This window comes from Coturnix japonica, chromosome 11 (genome assembly GCF_054131305.1).
Source record: "Coturnix japonica strain WE chromosome 11, WE-NBRP24, whole genome shotgun sequence".
Lineage (NCBI taxonomy): Eukaryota > Metazoa > Chordata > Aves > Galliformes > Phasianidae > Coturnix > Coturnix japonica.
In genome coordinates this window covers 18,797,339-18,818,482 of record NC_140673.1, presented here as the reverse complement: position 1 = coordinate 18,818,482, position 21,144 = coordinate 18,797,339, and the positions used below count along the sequence as shown (strand labels likewise).

At 40.6% G+C, this 21,144-nt stretch overlaps 1 protein-coding gene across 8 annotated transcripts in view; it reads right to left on the bottom strand.

Annotated features, from left to right (window-relative positions):
- Window positions 1-16,610, bottom strand: part of ZZZ3 (zinc finger ZZ-type containing 3) — a 50,779-nt gene extending 34,169 nt beyond the window's left edge. For all 8 annotated transcript variants that reach the window (XR_014932794.1, XR_014932795.1, XM_015870247.3 and 5 more), the window contains exon 1: window positions 16,477-16,610. The gene's annotated coding sequence lies outside the window, so the exon portion shown is untranslated. The remainder of the gene's footprint in view (window positions 1-16,476) is intronic.
- Window positions 16,611-21,144: the final 4,534 nt, after the last annotated feature.

Genomic DNA, 21,144 nt, shown 5'->3' with positions numbered 1-21,144 from the left:
CTAACACACCTACGACTGCTTCATCTTCATTTACGGTGAAAAAGTTCAACTACTATGAAGTCATTTAATGCAAGTTTGCAAATTAATAAAAAAAAAATGCATTCAGCATGATTAAAGACAGTAGCCTTAACTAAACATTCTTACTTTATTGATTGGTAAGTTCAGTAACTTTTATATAATACAATTAACTTCTCTAGGAATAAAAAACAGACTACAAAATTAATTTCAGTGTAGTGTAAAGAAAATCATATACTTAACCACATTTCTTGGTTATCACCGAATATCCTTCCCACTCCATCTATCTGTTTCATGATACCATCCCAATGAAACTCTCACTGCTTTTCTTGTAAAACCTTTCAGCTCCTACATGAATTTGCTGTTACCCAAAGGAGACCAGCTGTGCGATTAATATCTCAGATGTAATAAATTAAAAAGGTTCTTGGAAAGCAGCTCATTAAGAAAAATCAGTAACAGTAATTTGGTTATAACAACCTTTTATCAAAATATTATTCTAGTAGAATAGACTCCAACAGCACTTAATTTCTTAACCACATACTTATAAGCAAGAAAAATGTGTTTTATTTTCTAATTAAGTTATTTCTATAACATGCAAAAAATACTAATCATAACAAGACATTATTTCCCACATTTCCCTGCTATTGACAGAAGTCATCAAGAAGTTACTAATAGTGCTAATAGTTTATTTATGAAAAGGAAGTTGAAGGAATACAGTGTTGTCTGACTTTCTTGAAAGCCCCAAGGCAAGTTGTAGCACCATTCCTCCTATGTACAGAATATTACACCACAAATAGCCACTCTGATTCACTTTCAAAATAATTCCAAGCATGCTACCTTACGAAGTACACTGTGATGCTTACACTGCACAAAACTGTATTTTTAGCCAAACGATTTTCACTCAAAGGTATCTGAAGTACATCAGTAAATATATACATATGTATTTTTAATACAGACTATTACAGCATCAGCTACATAAGCCTCAGAAAGCCACCATAATGACAAAGACAGAAGTACAAGACAACACATAATGTATAACTAAAAGAAGGAAGATTTAGATTAGATAGAAGATGAAATTCTTCACTGTGAGGGCAGCGAGGCACAGGCACATGCTGCCCATAGAAGCTGTGGGTGCCACAACCTTAGAGGTGCTCAAAGCTAGGCTGGATGAGGCCCTGAGCTGACAGGGTGTCCATGACCATGGTAGGGGGTTGGAACTTGGAGGTCCCTTCCAACCCAAACCACTCAGTGATTCCATGATTCTACTCTGTGATTAAACAAATTGTAGAGTACAATCAAATATATCAAATCAAGCCTGTGGCCCACAGAAAACACAGAAATGTCTGTTTTATGCAGAAAAAGTCTGAGACAGTGCATCTGTTCAAACACTTTGCTGATACGGCTCTGTGTAGAACCTTACCACTGCTGCACTTCTCAAAATAGTGATTCGTGGCAGAAAATCTTTTTTGCTCTAGACAGATAGAACAGAATTGACTTTCACTGCCTCTTGCTGTTTGGTCTAATACAAATCACAACTGCTGGCTACACTTCACTACATACAACAGGTTTGCCTTTGCAAATAGTCTCTCAAAGCAATGTTCTTCATGAGCTGAATGTATCAGTTACCCTGAGAACAAGCCTGGCTCATTTCAGCAGCCCCAAGAGTGCTGCAAAGCAAAAAGACATTTTCTCTCAGTGCCCGAGCATCCTGAGCAAATAACAGATACCAGCACTTATAAACAACACCTTACTCTTATTCTTTTGAAATCCTGTTTTGCAACTGACTATTAGCTTATTAAGCAGATGGGTTTCATAGCCATAGAAAGTTTGACATTCTCATCCTTGCTCAGGTCTGAACATAAGCCTCTAGAATAAGATCAATGTGCATATTCCAGTCTACGTGGATTCCTGAAATTTCCACTGAAAAGTGCTTGAAGGTATTTTAAGGGCATTAATAACTGCATTTTAAAGCTTCTCGTTTCATTGTTGCTCCACATCTGGTCACTGAAAAACCTATCAATATGAACATTATTACATATCTTTTCTTCTCAATTCTGAATTGGTCTTGATTTTACATACACACATATATAAAACAGGAATGGTTCCAGTTCAGCTAGTATGTGACTATGTGTAGCTGCTTCTGTCCACATCCAACTGCTTCCACATAGCATAGCTAGTCAGAATTTCCTTGATTTAATAGTACAATAGAAGTCTATTTTCCCTTTCTATCCCAACATACATAACTCCAATAGAACTGAGTTGTGTAATTTTGTTTAGCTTGACTGCAATTTTGCTTTCTCTTGCTCTGTTGGTAGACCAGTACATTCATCTGATGAACAACACAGTGTTTAATTTCCTGAATTTTCTGTGTCCTGCCTTTCCTCTGCTCACAGTATTAATTGGAAACACATAAAAAGTTTCTCTGGAATGTATTCACATTTAACATCTCAGCCTCCAGCCTCCTTCTGCTTCAATCTCAGTATGAAATCAGCTACCATGAAAGGCTCAGCCAAAAGAGTCGACGTTTTTGCACAATACAACCATTTATCAGCTGTTTTGTAGTTTTGTTTTTGTTTTTTTCCTGGTAGCTTATTAACTTGCAAAATAGATATATTTTATAGATTAAAAATGCATTTCTAAGCCTTTCTAAGATTATATATCGTTTTTCTAAACCTACCATTAAACTGCCAACATGTTTCTGAAATAGTTTATTTTTTCCTTTGTGATACAAGGAATACCCAGGTATCCTGCCTTAATTATTATTGTTCTCCAGAGTTGTTTTGCTTTGCAATACCCAGTTTATTATTTCCTGTACCTGCAAAGAGGAATTCACTTTCAAAATTCTGCTCATTGCTCAAGCATAAAATGAAAGACTGCCTACAAAGTACCAAATTCCTCCCAGCTGCATTATTCCTTCCCACTTTATAAATACTTCAAATACTTTATCGTGTGCTTTCTAAATACCTCTTCCACATACTGAGAAACTGCACTACATTTACTAAGCAAAAAAGACTTGCTTGTGACTGACTGAGCACATGGACGTATCTGTTATCTGTGCGCATAGGTATGCAGTTCCCTTTTATGATAATTGACTATCCATTTCCTTAGAAGCAAGTCTATTCTTTATATATATATATATATATATATATATTTTATGTGTGTATATATATATATATATGTATATATATATATATGTATATTTAATTTCAAACATCTTTCCTCACACTGCGAGAGATTGCAGGTCTGTGCAGTCAGTACCTTGTCTCCAAGGACAGATGTAACTAGGGAAGAACTGCATACACACCACCTTTCCCACTACCAACTACTTTCAGTTCAGAGTCCTCCAAGTCACGTGTCATTTCTATCTGTGTAATGAACATCAGTGCATTTCTCTTCTCTATTTTTTCCCTGTTTTTCCTTGAGCTCCCATAATTTGTTAGCATTCAAGCTAATGCACCAATGTGTTTGTAAAAGAGAAATTTAATGTTCCATTTCTTTTTTAAATGGATATCAAGATCCATAATCTGGCAAAAAGAAAGAAGTAATGATGAAAGATTAGATATCCAATACAGGCAGCCACATGACAATTTCCATTTTATGGGATGACACTTTGCTGTTTTACTCAGTTTTACCATCAGCTTCACTTTTTGACTTTGTCTGGATACGTGTTTTCAGGAATAAAGAAGAAAAGATTCATAGTATTATAAAAGGATGGAAAGCTGCTGCATAAACTAAGTACACCTATACTACAAAGGCATAGATGTTTCAAATGAATACAGTGAGTACCAGTACTATTATTATATGCTTTCAGTTTTATCTCCTCTAATAGAATAAAAGACCTCAAGGTTTTCAGTGATACCCTGGCTTTTCTCATTGTATTTTCCTGAACGTCATTTCTTAGGTTAGGATAGGTTTGATTTTCAGTTGAGAAAACTCATGACTAGAGGAGTATTTTATTGTTTTCATATTTCATGCATTTTTAATTCAATTACACTGTGCACTGTGATCACACTCAGTAAGGTAAGAAGTCAAGAACTTAACCTTATACAGAAGAACGTCTGAATATATCGTCTACAATTCTTAGTGAGTTCGCAAGAAAGAAGGACATTCATCCTACGGTTCCTCACAATTACCATGTAACAGCAGGTGAAAGGCCTGAAGAAATATAAAAAGATGATTCAAGTTCCAGATTCAGCCACTAGAGAGTTTCTCAAAGCACAAGAACAAAGGGGAAGAGCTACAGTCAACCTTCAGCATATTTTACCGGACTGAGGCAACAGGAAGGAGCTGTCAGCAGCTGGGTTAAAGAGTGTGAGTTATATAGTTTCCATATCTATCCTAAGCAAATGCAAATGGATTGTCAGAGCTCAGATACCTTTCTAAATGGCTAGTCCATCACAAAAATGCAAAATGTGTGCTTGCAGTTAAGTTCTTGCTCTCATGTACAGCCTTTGCCCCCTGCGCTACACACACTTGACTGTACCTTGATACAGCACTCTGAAAACCCCATCTTAAGAAACTGCAGAAATCTTAGACTAAAGTGGAAGATGATTTATGTTGAACTTAGATTAACTTGTGCAAGGATGTTGTAAAGCAAAAAATTTCTTATTGTTCTCCCAGTGTATCATTCAGTTGCACTGACTTAATTAGTTAAAATGCTTATTTCTTACAAGACTGAAAACTATGTGATCAGCATCTCTCTCAAATGCCACAGACACAGCTTGGAATCTTTACAGTACAAATTTGAAAACGATACTAGAAGTCACTTTCATTCAATCTGACATACATATTCACATCTGCATTTACACAGAACAGATATCAAGCAGAAGACTATGTTACTCTCTTTTAATAATAAACTGCTTACAGTTTATTATTTGCCAGTGGTGTCCCAGAAAAGCCTTTCTGATCCTTTCTAAAGCACAGTGTTTTTCAAACTACTGTAAGAAATTTAAGAGAGTTATGTCAAACCAAACACTATACTTATTCCTTTCTTAGTGCCTCTGAAGAGCTGACATCAAGTATTAAGCAAGGATTAACCTGACAAATCTAATTTACATGCCATCCATAAAACTGCTTAGCTTTATGATTTAAAATATTACCAAAACCCTGCCAGTTCTTACAGGACATCTACAATTACTGTCTAATATGAAAGCACTTCTCTATGAATAACTGCATTACCTACAGCACAATGCAGCAGCCATAAAAGAGGAAACAGAAACACATGAAGAATACAGCTCCTAGGAGCGGCTTTTGCTATACCTTTGAATACACAAAGTGTTCATAACTCAAGTGACGTATTCTCTCCTACAGCAATAAGCAATTAATTACATTCTTTTCTTGATAACATGAGAAGAAAATACGTGAAAACCCCAGACCTTTAATAACTAGTTTTACTGTTTCTAGAAACACAAGATGTACTGAAATACAGTGATCATACAGGGCATAGCAGACCTGAGGATTTACCTGCTGTATGTTCGCTGAATTAATGGGTATTTTACTTGGCTGAGTGCCCTGCTGTTCTGCACAGACAATCTGTCCCAAACCTCTGATCATTCCTGCTGCACTTTTCCATCCTAACCCAGGCAGATGTATCAGTGCTGAATAAAACATCCAAAGGATGGGCTACATTATATTCCATAGATTTTTTATTTTTTTAATCACAGAACAGAAATGTTTTACGCTCCTTAATAACAGGCAACACTGTTTACATTCTCTGTCAGCTTCTGAAAACTGAATTATGCTTTTACAGAAGCATCTGTCAGAACACTTTCCTGAGCAGTAATAGCTGACAAAGTCAGAGAGCTCTTTTTTCATTCTTATGCATTACCTCACATTTCTGAAAATGAGATTCTGCTTCTATTTTATCCCCCATTCACTCAAGTTTTGTGAGATCCTTCTATAACTCTGCCTTTAGACAGTGATGAAATCAAGTCATCAGACTTATATCAGCTCTAGATTATTATCAGGTTTTTTTTTCTGTCATCGCTGAGATAATGTTATCAACATATCACTACTCTAGAAGTATTTGATTGAACAATTCTAACCGTATGATAACATTTCAAACACCTGTACATTTTGTACAGTGCAGAAAAGAAAAACACCCAAACCTTTCATGGCATCAATCAAAACTTCAATCAAATCAAAACAACTTAACGCGCTGCCCAAAGGAATACAGGCATTCTCTCAACAAAGCACGGGTTAAATCCAACTTTTTACAATTATGCCTATAGGAACTGCAGGAAAAGCACATAAAATCAGTTCAACAAGTCTTAGATTAAACCCTGACATTAAAATTGCAAACCACTATTTGCAATGAAACTAATGCTCTATTAACACAAACGCTACCAAACTTTGCCCAGTGGGTTTGCAAAATGTTTGGACTGATGATAAATTTCAAGTCCCCTGACTGACAAATCCCTCTGGATTTCGGGTGCTACTTCTTCCTAGGAATGTTATATTCAGACTGTTTGGATGCTCCTGCTTAATCGAGGAAACACTAGAAACATTTGTATTCACTCTCAGTCAAAGTAACTCTACAGCATCTATGTATTTAAACTGAAGAAGTACAATGTAAACATAAGTGCAAGTTAGCAGAATAATTAAAAATACATTTGGCCAGTTCAGGAGACTACAGCATTTTCATCAGCAGCGGATGCTATGATTCAATGCAAACACACCTATTTTTTTTTTTTGGCAGCTGAACTCCTATCAGAATATGTCTTAGTTTAAACAGGTTTCCAATGTTGTGCCAAGCAGGTAACTTCCATGAGGATCATTCTGTACCTGAATTAATGCAACCCTCTTTTTCCTACCCCTGCTCCACCTGTATCTACTTAGATACTATTGCAGGAGCTTTTTCCTAGTTCATTGCTGTATCCTAGTCTCCACTTTGCTCTATTCTAGTCTCCACTTCCCACTATACTTCTAATACAGCACACAAAGCTGCATCTACCCATCATCTCACTCCTTACCAAAAGAACTGACACATACTCTGGTGAGCCTTCAGTCATTCTCTATTTAATTTTTCAACACGACTTCCCAGGTGAGGTTTCACTTTACAGTTAAGTGATTTAATCTACAAACAGAGGCAATCCCACTCCCCATGACCCCGGCGCACCATCCCGATTTTTCCTATGCATTTGCCTTAGTATTCAATTTGATCTCACAATGAGCTGATTTAGAAAATACACATCCTACAAAAGAGCCATTATTTTTCTGCTGGGTTAGCTCCCTGAACAAGCTTACAGTAATGGTCAGACAAGCACAGGTGCTACCAGAAAGCAGGGGCCAGACCTACGTATGTTGGTGACAGATAGCCACTGGATCAGGTTAGCTGTAACATGAAGCCCTACTCACAGGCTGCCCCTTATCCTTAGCTCCTTACAAGCATTAGGAGCACAGTTACTTCGTTTAACTTAGAACTCAAAGTTTCCATGATGAGGATACAAATATTTGATAAGTGATGCACAGAAAGCAACTCAACAACCTCATGGTTTCTATCTGTACTGACCAGCTATAACCTAAATTACATTGGAGTTGAGAACTCCCTGGGGGGAAATGTTCTCCACATCTGCTTCTGCCAAGCAGGGGTCACAGTAGCTGCTTTACTTCACTTTATTCTCATTCTATTTTACAGTTGGTTTGAATATAAAACTGCTAAAATTATTTGGAAAACAACTAAAATGCAGCTGATGCACATCTTCACCGGCAGAACCTGAGGTACACAAAGGAGGTAACAGAGAAGAAGAAATAAGACTTTCTGTATTCTTATTTGTAACTGATTCAAGCCCTCGGGCTCTTTTCAACATCTTCTCATTATGGAAAATAGTGAGAGTAGAAACAGTCACCAGACTTCACACAGAAGTAGTACAACAGTAGAAGTGTAAGAAAAGCAAATGTTTCAAAGCAGGAGCACCAGCTAATCCACCAGGGAAGCTGCAGGGATACCCTGTATACAGTAAAGGAGCCATTCGAGGGAGGATATGTAGAAACCTTAAATTTCACTCACACAACTTCTGCAAGTCAGGCCTGCTGTGAGAACAGACAGGACAAGAAGAAATGTCCACGTGATCACCTGGTACACATCATAAAAGAAAGCCATAGTGACACATGAATCAGGCTGAAAAGGGTACTGAGAATATCACAGAGTAATCCTTCCCAGAGCTCTGCTGATTCTCATAGAGAAGCCCCTGACTCTTCTTATAAGAATTTCTCAGGTTAAACATTCCCTCTCTGCATTCTGAATTCTGACAGTAGGAAAAATAATAATAATAACCTCTCATGTAATATAGGAAGCTTCAATAAAATCACTTCTGAGATGTAACTAACCAGGGGTATTTTCAGTTTATAAGTAATATAACTGAAAATCATAAATATTAACAAGAAATAAACAACCTCTACTGCTGGTGGGTTGGGTGGTTTCCGGTGGAGGGAGCAGGGGGAATAAAAATGGAAAGATCTTTCAGATCTTAAAAACAGGAAACTAATTCCTCCACACACCTGGAGAATTTGGAAGGTCCTGACAGCAAAACGGGCTTCTCCACACAGTAATCCATTTAAGAGAATAAATACAGAGGATTCTTGAGGATTTGCAAGATTCAATTTGTTTCAACACAAAGAGCAATCACACTACAGGTCAGTAACCTCACCATTATAAGAAACAGCAACAAAAACATCTTGAAATGAAACACGAAGTAGGAAACAAAACTCTGAAAAGGCTGAATTCACTTTGGGGTGAAGGAGAACTTTGTGTGAATTCAGACATGATACAAAAAGTCAGTGCTTCGCATTGTCCTTTCCAGCACAGGCTGTGAAATGGCAGCAACTATGAGAGGAACCTTTTCTATCTAAAGTATCTCAGGAATCCTCTTAACAAAGGATCAGCAGATTCCCAATTACATGATCCAGAGAAATTTACAGCTCATCTCAGTGAAGAGAAATGAGATAACTGCACTCTGTTCTGTTAGAAACCCATTTTCTCCCAGATGGACTTAGAACTATGCAAGCATGTAGGAAAAGGAATCACACTACTGCAGACACTGCACTGACACTTTGAATAATAATTCTTCATCCTTTTGGCATTTTTTGCAATGCATGGGACATAGCAGAATTTCTGGTAAACTGACCACGAATTTGCTAAGATCTGAAAAATTATATATATATGTGTATGTATGTGTGTGTATGTGTGTATGTATGTATAAAGCCGCAGCAGCTTTCTACTTCGCCTACTTTAGTTTTTTGAAGGACAAAACATTTGCAGACAAGTTGCAGACTGGAAAGAACAGAGAAGTTTTGATGAGCTTCCTTTGTCCCAGAACTTTGCTTTTGAGGAAACACCCAGACAACAGCGCTGGCAGCTTCGCAGAACACAGACACCCTGTCAGATCCCTTCAAGGGGCAATTTAGATAGAGCAGTTACTATCAAAAGCAATCTGATCACGGATAAATAACAAGTAAGACTTGCTGCTTGTTACACTCTGACTTTCACAGACACATGCACAGAGAAAGTGCAAGTAAATAACAAAAAGGCAGTAGGCGGCAGAGAAAACATGTACGAATACATTCTAACTTTAGAATGATTTGCAAAATACAATTTCAAAAGTTGCCAAAGACATTTTATACACTTGAAAACTGGAGAGAAAAAAAAGAAAAAGAAAGAAAGAAAAGAAAAAAAAACAAGCAGAAATAAAACAGCAACAATCTGTCACAACACTAATGGCTTCCCACTACAAATCCTTTTGTCAGTCACAGCCTACATGGTCCCCCAGACCACTCGACAAGAAATACTTCTCCAAACCCCAGTAAGAACATCTTCCCCCCCACACACTGTTCAGCTGCCAGGCCGTCCTGACAACTCCTTCTCAGTAACAGCTCACTCATCAGGTGCAGCTTAAGGAATAGGTACATTTGCCTTTGCCCAAGACTTAAGCCTCTGAGCCCTTCCTCTGAGACACCGTGACCCCTTCACAGTCCTCTACAAGAAAGCCTTTGTTCTGTACTGATACATATAAGAAAAAAATCCATGGAAGACTTAAAATGTTTGAGGGAAGCAATAAATTCCTGCTTTACATCATTCTAATATAGCAGACAGCGCTTTCTTCCTTTTCCCAGTTTTACAGAAGCAGTAACAGCTTTGAGGGCAAATTTATTTAACTAAATTATAAGAAACCCTCAGAATTAACTTTCACCTTGTCCAAATATCACATCAGCACCTAAAATTAGTGCCACATCCTTGACCAAAACCTTGTTCCTGAATGATCTAGTGAGCAATTTCTCATCAACCAGAACAAGCAGAACGACAATATCCTGTAGCTGAAGTGTATATAAAGTTTAATTCATACTGCTCATCAGATGGAAAAACGCAACAGAAGCTTAATTTCAATTAGGAAGAAGTGGACCGAAAGCATCATTTCATCTCAGCCCTCAACTCTCTCTGAACGCCAAGAATGTCGAAGAATTCACTGAACCCTTTTTCTAATTGCAGAGCATAGACCTACACAGCACAGAGATTGGCCTTCATTATTCATTAAGCCCAAGACAGCTTTGTCAAATTTTAATAATTAGAAAAGCCTGAACAAGGGCACAGGAAAAGCACTCAGGTGGGTTTGAGCAGGAAAATTTCACAATGAATTATTCAAATGGATTTGGTTCAAAACAGTTCTGTCAAACTGCCTGGTACTTCTAATCCTAAATGCTCTCACAACGCTTCTGTTCCAAAGGTAGTGCCTTCATTTAATCAAAGCTTTTCCGATTACCTAAAAAACCCTCAAAGGAGAGATTTTGTTTAGAAACAGGCGGCAGTAGAAAGCATGCATTTCTATTCAACCTCATCAATGTTATTACTATTACACAGCAATGGGGATGAAAGACTAAAATCCAGTCCTAATTTAAGGAACACAAACAGGTTTTGAAGAAAGCTTCTTATAAAATAAACTCCTCAAGAACCTGAAGATCGTTGTTCAACATCCATCTCTCAGATAACAGCTGTTATCTCTGTTTCAGTGAGGAGTAGAAGCTGCATGATCAGCTCAGCATTAAAGCCTACACTACATCCCATCCCGTTCCTCCCTAGGATTAATCCTTTTAATTTTGCTTTTTGCCAGTGACGTTTTCTGACAGACTTTGACTCCAGCTCAGTTTATTTCTGATGGTTCATAAATACAAAAGCAAACACAAACAATAAACCACCACACAAAAGGAAGTCAAAGATTAAAAAAAAAAAGATGCCTATTCAAGTGATTTTCAATATTACATTACACGGGTCTTAAATAAATGCTTTATAAAGCAACACTTTAATGACCATATTTGATGCACCTCTTCAAACTAAATCTTTCAGACTGTCACACCAGATTTTTCTCTACCACACGGTCCATATTCTTTGCTTGGTTCGGTTTTGCGTTTTCATTTGTTTGGTTTGCTCATGGCCAGTAACGTTACAAAAATCATAAAAATGTGGTGATCTTATGGTGACACATCACCCCAGCCCCTGCTCCAAGGACAGGCCAACTACACCCAGCTCACCTCTAAAAGAAGGCTATTTCATCTCTTCTAGAACATTTTCAGCTACAGATATCCCATTACCTCCCTCAGACATTCGACCCTCTTTTTATCTATCCACAGAGCTGGAAAGCTTTTTGTAGGATCAAAACGTTCTTTTGTGCTATTTAGGACCATTATTTCTTGTCCTACCTGGAGAGAACAGTTTATTACATTCCTCTCCGCAGCGATCCTTCCCATACTTAAAGCCTGTTATTATACTTCCCCATCTCTGCTACAGTCTAAACAATTTCAGACTTTCTGGTCCTTCCTCAGAGGCCATTACTGCAACCTTCCTAAAATACTCTTTGATTGGCCCAAATGTGTTTGAAGCGCAGTAACAAAAAGCAGAGACTGCATCACCTGAGGCCTAACGCTGAGTGCTGCAGAAGAAACGTGTATCTTACACACAACAACAATTCAGCTCCTATAACCCCAGAGTGACTCCCGGTGTCTTTTTAAAGCTGGCATGACTCATTTGTGTTCATTTTGTGACACAGCCACTTATTTGCAGAGTCAAGTCAGTTGTTTCTCATTTTAAGTTTATTGTTGCTACACAAACATATTATTTTACATTTCCCCTTACTGAAATGCATCCCATGTATTTCCTTTGATCATCTGACCATTTTGTTGAGATCATTTCACACTGAAGTGCCTGTATTCCTCCAGCCCTGAGCTCTGCTGTAGCAATTAGTAAACCTCTGTTCTATCATCCAACTCACAAACTGAAAGACTAAACAGGATTAAACTCACAAAATACACCTCTAAATTCCACTCACTGCACTCCTCCAATCTGAAACATCCTTGGAGCATTTAATTAACAAGTAGAAACCAGCATGGCAAATCTTCTCTGACAGCATCTATTTTTGGTGTTTCTGGATTCTTTATCTGTGGAGATAAAACTTCTAACTTCAGCACTGCTGTGTTTTGTCACTGTGCTGGAAAACCTTCAGACACAAACACACAGGGGAGCCCTCCAGCACTCTCTTCCTCCTTTAAAGTATTAGTGGCAAAGTAACCTAGATGCACAGCTCTTCCAGTTCCGAATTTGGGCCATACTCCTGTTTTTCTTGCCTGTAACAGAGACACTAAAATGGCACAGTCACCCCAAGAAATCTCTAGGTCTGAAAAATTCATAACAGATCTATGAGTAAATACATCAGCCAATAACAACAACAAAGGCAAAACCGAAAAGCAGGATACTAACATTTATACATCAACATGAAAACTGTCAAGAACACACAGTTGCTTTTGGACCTTTCTATTTTCTAACTGTTATAAATCAAGCTCAAATCACGGCACTTTATGGACAGAACCAGACGTGTCTCAGGACAGAGCTGGAAAAGGCAAAATCCCACCACCCTGCTACCAGCCAGATGCTCTAAGGGGAAGCTTTTGCTCTGATCCTTCTTACAGCAGTTTGTCTGGCACATACGCACCCAATTAATCAAACCAAATATTTGTGTTCACACAGCGTTAACTGAACTAGTAAAAAGATCTTGGACAATTAGATTTTCTATCTTGCCAACATTCATATTCTACGTCTTATGATGAAGTTTGATACACAGAAACAGAGAGCACCTAATGGAACAGAGAAAACATTGTTACAAGGGGAGTCTGCTGTTTTCAGAAGCAACAAGACAGAAAGCGATCAGCTTAATGCAAAGCAAAAATATTTAAATGGAGCATCACATCAAACTTTAACCAAGGGCCCACGAGCTGCTGAAATGTTTAGCCAAAAAGGAACTTGGTCATTAGAGAGAATGGTCCTGCTCTACTTCCAAAGGGCTGAGGATTGGAACAGCTGATCTTATGGCATTACCACATTTAACTGAAATCATTATAAGCATTAAAAGCCTAAAGTAACTTTTGAGAACAGTTGCTGTAATTTAAGCTTTTGGTCTGAAGATATAAAAAAAACTCCTCTATGATAATTGTCAGCATAAGCAGAAGTAATTAAATACAAGCTTGTAACTAATACACAGGACTGAGCCACAGACTGTACAGGTTATCAGCCCGCTATGCTACAAAACCACAACGGAGTACTTTGCTTTGATGATGAAAATGCACAATAACCTTTCAAAAAGCTTTTTGTTTTAAGAACAATGTCCAATAAGAAAAATGCTACTTAATGCTTTTCTTAATAATATTTCAACAGGTTTTCACAACACTAAAATAAATGTTTAGAAAAGTTTTTCTACACCAAAGGCGGTTTTCAAAGCACCAGCCACATTTACAGTGTTGTTATAGCTGGAACAATACCAGACTTCAGTGTAACGTTTATGAGAAGCAAGTTCTTATAGAAAGCAGCCTGATCCCCTGATCTCCAGCAAAGTCCACTTAATTTGGAAACTAAGACCTTTCTCACTCCAGAAATGACAAAGTTTCCCCCTTCTGAACCTTCTCTCCCACCTACACAGGTGGAAGATTTTTTTTTCTTGTTCCAAGATTTTAAGGACAACTTTTATAAACATCTGCCTGGAATCATTCAATTATATTTGAACCAACCCAAAAGACAGAGAACAACGGGTCTTCCAGTACTGCATTCCTAGAACTCATGCCAGTACAACGTAAAGCTATGGATACTGTTGTAAAGCTATGGATCATGTTGTGTTGATGAATATGATTTAGCCGGGAAGTATTGGTAATGGTTGGACTAGATGATCTTCTAGGTCTTTTCCAACCTTGATAATTCTGTGATTCTGTGATACAGGCAAATGCTAAATACCTGCACAGCAAGCTTTGAACCACGCAAATATGGTTCTTTACAACTGAAGAGACCTGTAACAACAGCTCCCCCCAAATGCAAAGCATTCCATGCTGGGGAAAGCCCTAAGAAAGGAACCACTGAGATCAGCTGCAAAGACCTGAAAGAGAGCTTTGCAAATGTGAAAGACTAACTTAAAAAAAATGATAATAAACAACTGGAAATGGGTCAGACTGCCAAGATTTCTATTCCAACTTCCTGAGTACACTTTGAAACATGAAGAAACTGTTCCTTATTTCATTTACCCAACACGGTGGCAGAAGAGCAAAGCAAAAGACTTATTACCTTGCGGCCACCGGGCAACTATCACTGACTGACAAGATGCCAATCTACTTCCAGTACACAGAACCAGAACCCAGCATTTCCTCTGGTCTCCCAGAAATACTGGGTAAGTCTCCATTCTGTACATGGCAGACAGCAAGGGGGATCACACTACATTCGAAATGCCAATAGATGTCAAAGCAGCCAGGTACTGCTTAGCAATAGAACAGAAGGCCACAGGATATCCTGCTAAACACTGTGAAAGAGAGATCTAGTTATTTTGGCATACTAACTGTGTAATACTGCATTCAAAAATCCCATTTACTAGTTCTCACTTTCCAGAGAAAAAAACAGGGGATTGAACTTAATCATTAAACAGCCCAAAAAAAGACACTTAGTTCTGCCTTCCTCTTATTAATTAGACATTTGTGGTATGCAATGGAAAGAAAAATCCTTTCAGTTTACAGCAGTACAGATGAGAGCTGCAGGAAGTACCTTTACTGGACAACATAACAAATAGACCCAGCAGAATTTCAGCTTCAGGTCATAACTGCTCCTTATCAACATATATGGCCACACTGTGAAACAATCCTCCACAAAGAGCCTTCGCTGTAATTTTAGGACACACCATATTTCTATGAAACAAGCAGAAAATCTGCACGCAAAGTTGTCCATGTCCTGAATGACTTCCTAGAAGCCACGTGCTGAAGAAAACTGCTCCCTAACTCCTTGTACAGCAAGGGAGCTTCATCAGTGGCTCCAACTGAGTGAAAATGTCACCTGACTAATAACATTTTACTACATACACTTTTCCTTTAAAGAATTGAGCTTTCCTCCTCTAGAGCACTTCTTCAACCAACGTGGTTCCAGTCCTTGCAACAGACTGGAGGGGTTGTAACTAAATGTATGGTAGAAATACATGAAAAAGACACGTCCTTATTGGCTGTATGAGTTAGTATTTAATACAAAATACAGACCACACTTAAAGTTTTGATCTCTAAATGATTTCTATCTTATTAGTTTAGTAGTAATAGCAATATCAATGGAAAATACACAAACACGCCTACAACCGCCAAGCAGCTACTACAGTGCATCTAATAACGACTGCAAACATAATTCTGAATAACAGCTGGAGATCTCAACCCCAAGAACACACTTTTTAATGTTAGTTTTCTTATCGTTATTCATCAGCCTATACTAGTAACAAGAAGCATTTAACCCCAAGCCCACAACCCCTGATTGCGCGAGGTGAGCTGAGGTGAGGCGGGGCCGGGCCGGGGCGGGGGAAGGGAGGGATGGAGGGAGGAGGGAGGAGGGCCGGGAGCGGAGCCAGTAGCGCTTCCCCGGGGCGCCCGACCCCGCCCCGCTCCCCGCTGGTCCCGGGTCCCGGCACACGCGGCCGGGGAGGAGGCAGCCGGCAGGGTCCCCGCCCCCCGGCCCCGTTACCATTACCCAGCACGCACAGCGCTGCGCCGCCATCCCGCAGCCGGCCCGATCCCGCAGGAACCGCGCGACCTCGCGAGATTCCCCTGGTTCCTCCTCCTCTCCCGCCCCGGCCCCGCGCGCTCACGCTCGCTCGCTCAGACCCAACATGGCGGCCGCGGTGCCGCGCACGTGTCCCCAGCCGCGCGGTGTCGGAGCGGGAGCGCGCACACACGTAACGCCGGGAGGGAGGGAGCGCGGGGAGAGGCGGAGCCGCCGCGCACGCGCAGTGGGCGCCGCTGCCGGCCCAGCTGATTCGAACGGGGCGCGCGAGCCGCCACCTCCTCCCGCACGCGCTGGTCACGTGGGGGCTTCCCCCCGCTCCTTCCCTCCTCCTCCTCCTCCTTCCCCCTCCCCTCGCGGGTTCCGAACTCGGCACCATCCGGGTCCCCGTTTCCCCGGGGCCGAGCCCTCACCTGGCTCCCGCTCCTCGGCGCTGCCGGCCCCGCTCAGCCCTGCGCGCTGCTCGCTCCCTCCGTGCTGCCCGCACCAGGCGGCGGCGGCGGCTCCGCACAGCGCCTGCTCCCCTCAGCTCGGCGGCGGCGGCTCCTTCCGCTTCCTTCCCCTCCCCCTCCAGCCACTGCGGCGGGGACCCGCTCCCTGCAGCTCCGCCTGCTGGCAGAGGGCGGGGGCGGCGGCACGGCCTGAACGCTGCCCCCCGGCTGGGGGCTGAGCCGGGCGGTGCGATCGGCGACCCAGGGAGGCGGCCGGGAAGGGCTGGGAGCCGCTCGGCTCACACGGCGGCGGGTTGTCACAGGGCGCGCTGCCGGGAGGTCCCTCCTCAGTCCGGGATCCGGCGTTGTGTGGCCGGTGGCTTCAAATGAACCTTATACGTCTTATTTTGGCATCCTCCTCGTGCCCTGCGAGTCACTTATGTGCTGGGACTTTATTTACTGATGCCTCTTCCCAATGGGAGAGGATCTACCACGTGTCTCTCGTTCTCCTCTAACCCCACTGTTTTTTGTTTGTTTTTTTATTTATCTGGAGAGCTGCAGGTAACAAGTATCGATAGATTCAAGTTTTCTATGTAAGTGCTTATGAAAGGCAATAAAAACATAATGAGCCCCTGGAAACTGCAAATTGTTGAAAAATCCTAAATTAAATCAGCTTTCTGGAATAGAAGGTTACCTAGAGATAAGTATTTTCAATTGCATTTAAAGACAAGCGCTGTAGTGGTCAGACCAATTGTGTTTCTGTACAGAACGGATCTTTCCCATTTAACAACACCATAATTGCTCCCAATTACCAGTCTGGCCATGCAGTCCCGCAGTCTGCATTGAAACCTCAGTTGCTTTTCCACTTTCCCCTTCTTGCTGACTTGGAAAACCTGCGAAGGGAATCAAAACAACAAAAATCCCACAAGAGAAGGAAATTTTTGTTGTATGCCCAAATCTTAAAGAGCAACGGAGCCTTTTGTGGTGTTACTGCAGAAGCACCTGTAAGTGAGCAGTGCCGAAATATGTTTGCTCAGCTCAACAGCTGCAGCAGTTGAAGACGTTATTGCGTTGCAGCCAAGTGCTGGTGCTTTCACAGTAGGACTGAGTTTTCTCACAGCAAAATCTATTGTATTTTGTTCAAGTTCCCATGGCTGAGGAAGGGCGCAGTTGAGCAATACAGCAGAGCTGATCTGCCGGCCTGCTGACACAAAGCAGCACCCTTTCCCCACGCACTCCCCTCGTAACCACGCTGGTGCTAATCTGAATACCCAGTAAATCAGACCTAAAGAGACCAAGGAGCTGCTCCTATTTCTGGGGTGTTAATTTCCCACTAAGAAATAAACTGCTTTGGATGATGGACAGTAGGGGCAGCACGTGGGGCCAAAGGTGCAGAGGAGCAGGACTAGTCTCTCTTGGCAGAAGATTTTTGGCAACAAGTTTGAACCAGTTGAACCATAGCGCCTAACCACACCCCAGCCCAGGATTTGCTTTGAATTCACTGAGGAGTGCCCAAATGCAACGCTCTGCTTTCTTCCTTAAGAAGCAATAATGTCGAGTGATGGGACGATAACAGAGCAACCGTTGTTGTTAATGGCGCAGTGGTTTTGGTAATGGCTCCTGGGCTGTGCTCCACCTCCATATGCTCCTGCTTTGGCTGGAATGAATCCAGCAATTCCATACCCACGGGGCACTTTGGCTCAGCAGGCCTACTAGAGAAAATAACTATATGCAAAGAGGGGAAAAAACCAAGCCATGCAAAGTATCAGGTATACTCACTGCGCTTATTCTTATTACACTTCTTGTCTCCACCCAAGAAAATTTCCATTTAAACCCTGAGAAACCTGCTTTGTTTGAAGCTGGTTGGATGGGGCTCTACTTTGACTGTTGTCCTCACGATTCAGATTTCTCCCATTTGTTCATGCTATCCGGTAGCCTTTTCCCTGCAGGATGCTGTAGTAGCTTCTACATAATTCCTAAGCCTACAGGAATATGGTCCTGTAATACACCTCCCCTTCCCCAGCTACTCCTATAACCCACCCAAACCCTAAGTCTTGGCACAACCATTTTCTCTGCACAGCAAGTTATGTTGTACACCAATAACTGGTAGCTATATTTTGTTGTGGGCAGCCTCAAGTAATTCATATTGCAGAAGGTAACCTTTCTGGCCTTGCCACCTGTGGTAGGAAACAAGCAAACAAACAACATCCGGATCAAGGGAAAACAGTGTTAATGACAGTTTTTCCTCATGTTAGAGCAGGACAAAGCTAAAGCAAGAGATCAGAAGAGATCTAAAGTCACTATTTGCTACAACTTGAACTGTTTTATCTGCACCAATTTGCTGGAGCCCCAACTCATATTTGTGCATAGAGGTGCCTAAGACCATAAGGTCCATCACTGACAGCTGTTACAGGGCTCATGATGGTAGCATCACTGTTTCAACCTTTAAAAACCAACAAATAGCATCTCTGCTTTTCCATTATTAAAGCAAATGTGTTATTTTTTATTATTTATTTTCTATCATTGGTCAAAATGATGCTCACTGCACAATTCAGCACAATTGAGAAACTGATCTGAAGGACAGCTAGCTTAGTTCTGGTATCTTTCCAGCGTGCTCCAAGAAGGGCATTTGCAAGCTACTCCTGATTCCCTGCCTGATGCTGCTATTAAACACAGAGTTTATGGTCTCAGCCACTGCTCCAAGATCTACACTGGCTCTACACGGTCATGCAGGAGGGAGATTACAGCTGAATTCTTCTCTGGAGTTCAGCTCAGGCTTATTTGCTCTGATTCGAGGACAACTGTATTGGACTGACTGGTTTGTGTAGAACTGCTTTGGTGGCTGCACAGTAAGTCCTGGTCAAGAGCAGAGACTGCCTGAAGCCAGCAGAGCCCAAACTTAATAAACCATCTTGGAATGGATGAGAACTAACTCAGCCACAACTCAGCGTTACTCTTAGCTAATCAACTCAGTCTTAAACAATTCAGAAATCATATTCATTCAGCTGATGATTTTCCTATTGAACTATCAAGATCCTGTTGCATTTTCTCACATCTACAACCCTAAACCAGTCACCCAATGACTTGGCTTGCTTGTAGTCTCACGAGAATCCCTAAAACCTATGAGCGATCTGTTTCTCACAAATGGACTTTGATTTTTAATCTGCATATCTCAGCTGACACAGCTTTGGGAGAGAAACATTTTGTGGTGACACCAGCTTTTTTTTAAATGAAAAGTATGACTCAGCTATTGTAAGCAAACACCTGTAATTTTAGATGCATTATAGACAGGGACATTTTTATCTTACCACGTGGCAGCGCTCACACGTTTACAGAGGAAAAAAGCTTTATTGCCTTGTTGAATCATTGAAAGCTAAGCTAAAGCTATTAATTTAGGACCAGACATGTGTTTTAAATAGCAGTAACTAATACAGAACGTATGCAAGAAAATAAGTGATGTTTTTCCTCTTTTTTCCTACCCCAACTCCAAAAGGATATTTTATTATCCAGTTAAGGTAAATGGAGTTTGTAAATAGACAGTCATGGTGAAATAACATTGAAAGCGATTTGTCCTTCTTTGTGACACTTCTGAAGTCTAGAATTCTTACTTTGCTTCCTGCTATTAATTGTCAGCTCTGGATGGCTTAAGTATAGAGGGAAGCCAGAAAAGCCATCTGTTTGGGAGAATGAAAAAGCCTACTTGTTTTACTCATTTCCTGGGCAAAACGAAGAGCTGAAAGGTTTTCAGTGAGAAAACTGCTTAGACTGCACTAAGCCAGATGTACACAGGGAATTCAAAAGGAATAAATGGGACAGGATTTTCTTAGTTTGGTGTAAAATGGTTGTATGGCAAATAAGAAGAATCTACTTGTTTCTTCAATCAGATAATCTGATTTTTTTTGTATATTTTCCAAATCTCAGGTTTGCTTTTCAAAAGTAGCTTATGTGATGAATATTGATTAGAAACATTCGTCTGTGATACTGAATGGAAAGAAGCTCCTTGGATTCATTCCTTTTGAGAAATATAGGATATCTTGTGTTACTTAAAGCCAGTTACTTTATGAACTTTGATTCAGAAAAGCAGGATTCTTACATAATGCATTAGCACTGCACATTAAATTACACCAGATTCCATAAGAAAAAGTCAGCCATATTTAACTTCTTACTCTTTATGCTGATATCCCCACTGCCAGTAGGACAAGCTGCAAACTGAACATCTAGTTATAAGAAACTACCCCACTCTAGGGTTGAAAAAATACAGGATCATACACACTCACAGAAGGCTCTAAATAGAAGTTCTTGCAGATATCACTGAATGTTGTGCTATGCTGAAAGGACAGACTTCTTTGAGCATTCTGTGCTTCCAAATTAGGGTCCAACACTACTGCTTGTTGGCTCCAATCTTCAGACATCCCCATTTTGATAGCCCAGTCTGAAGGTAACTTCAATCAGCATAGCTCTATTGGTAGAACAGTCAGAATTAACTATGCAACTAACTCCCTGGCAAAGCAAAAAAGACTAGAACTTCCACGTGAAATAGCAGTTTTGTGGGGGAAAAGAGATTAAATTGAAAGAAATAAATAAATTAGCATCCATGCAACTGCATACAGTAGGTTGCAAGTCATAGTACAGCATCTAGATAGAGCAGTA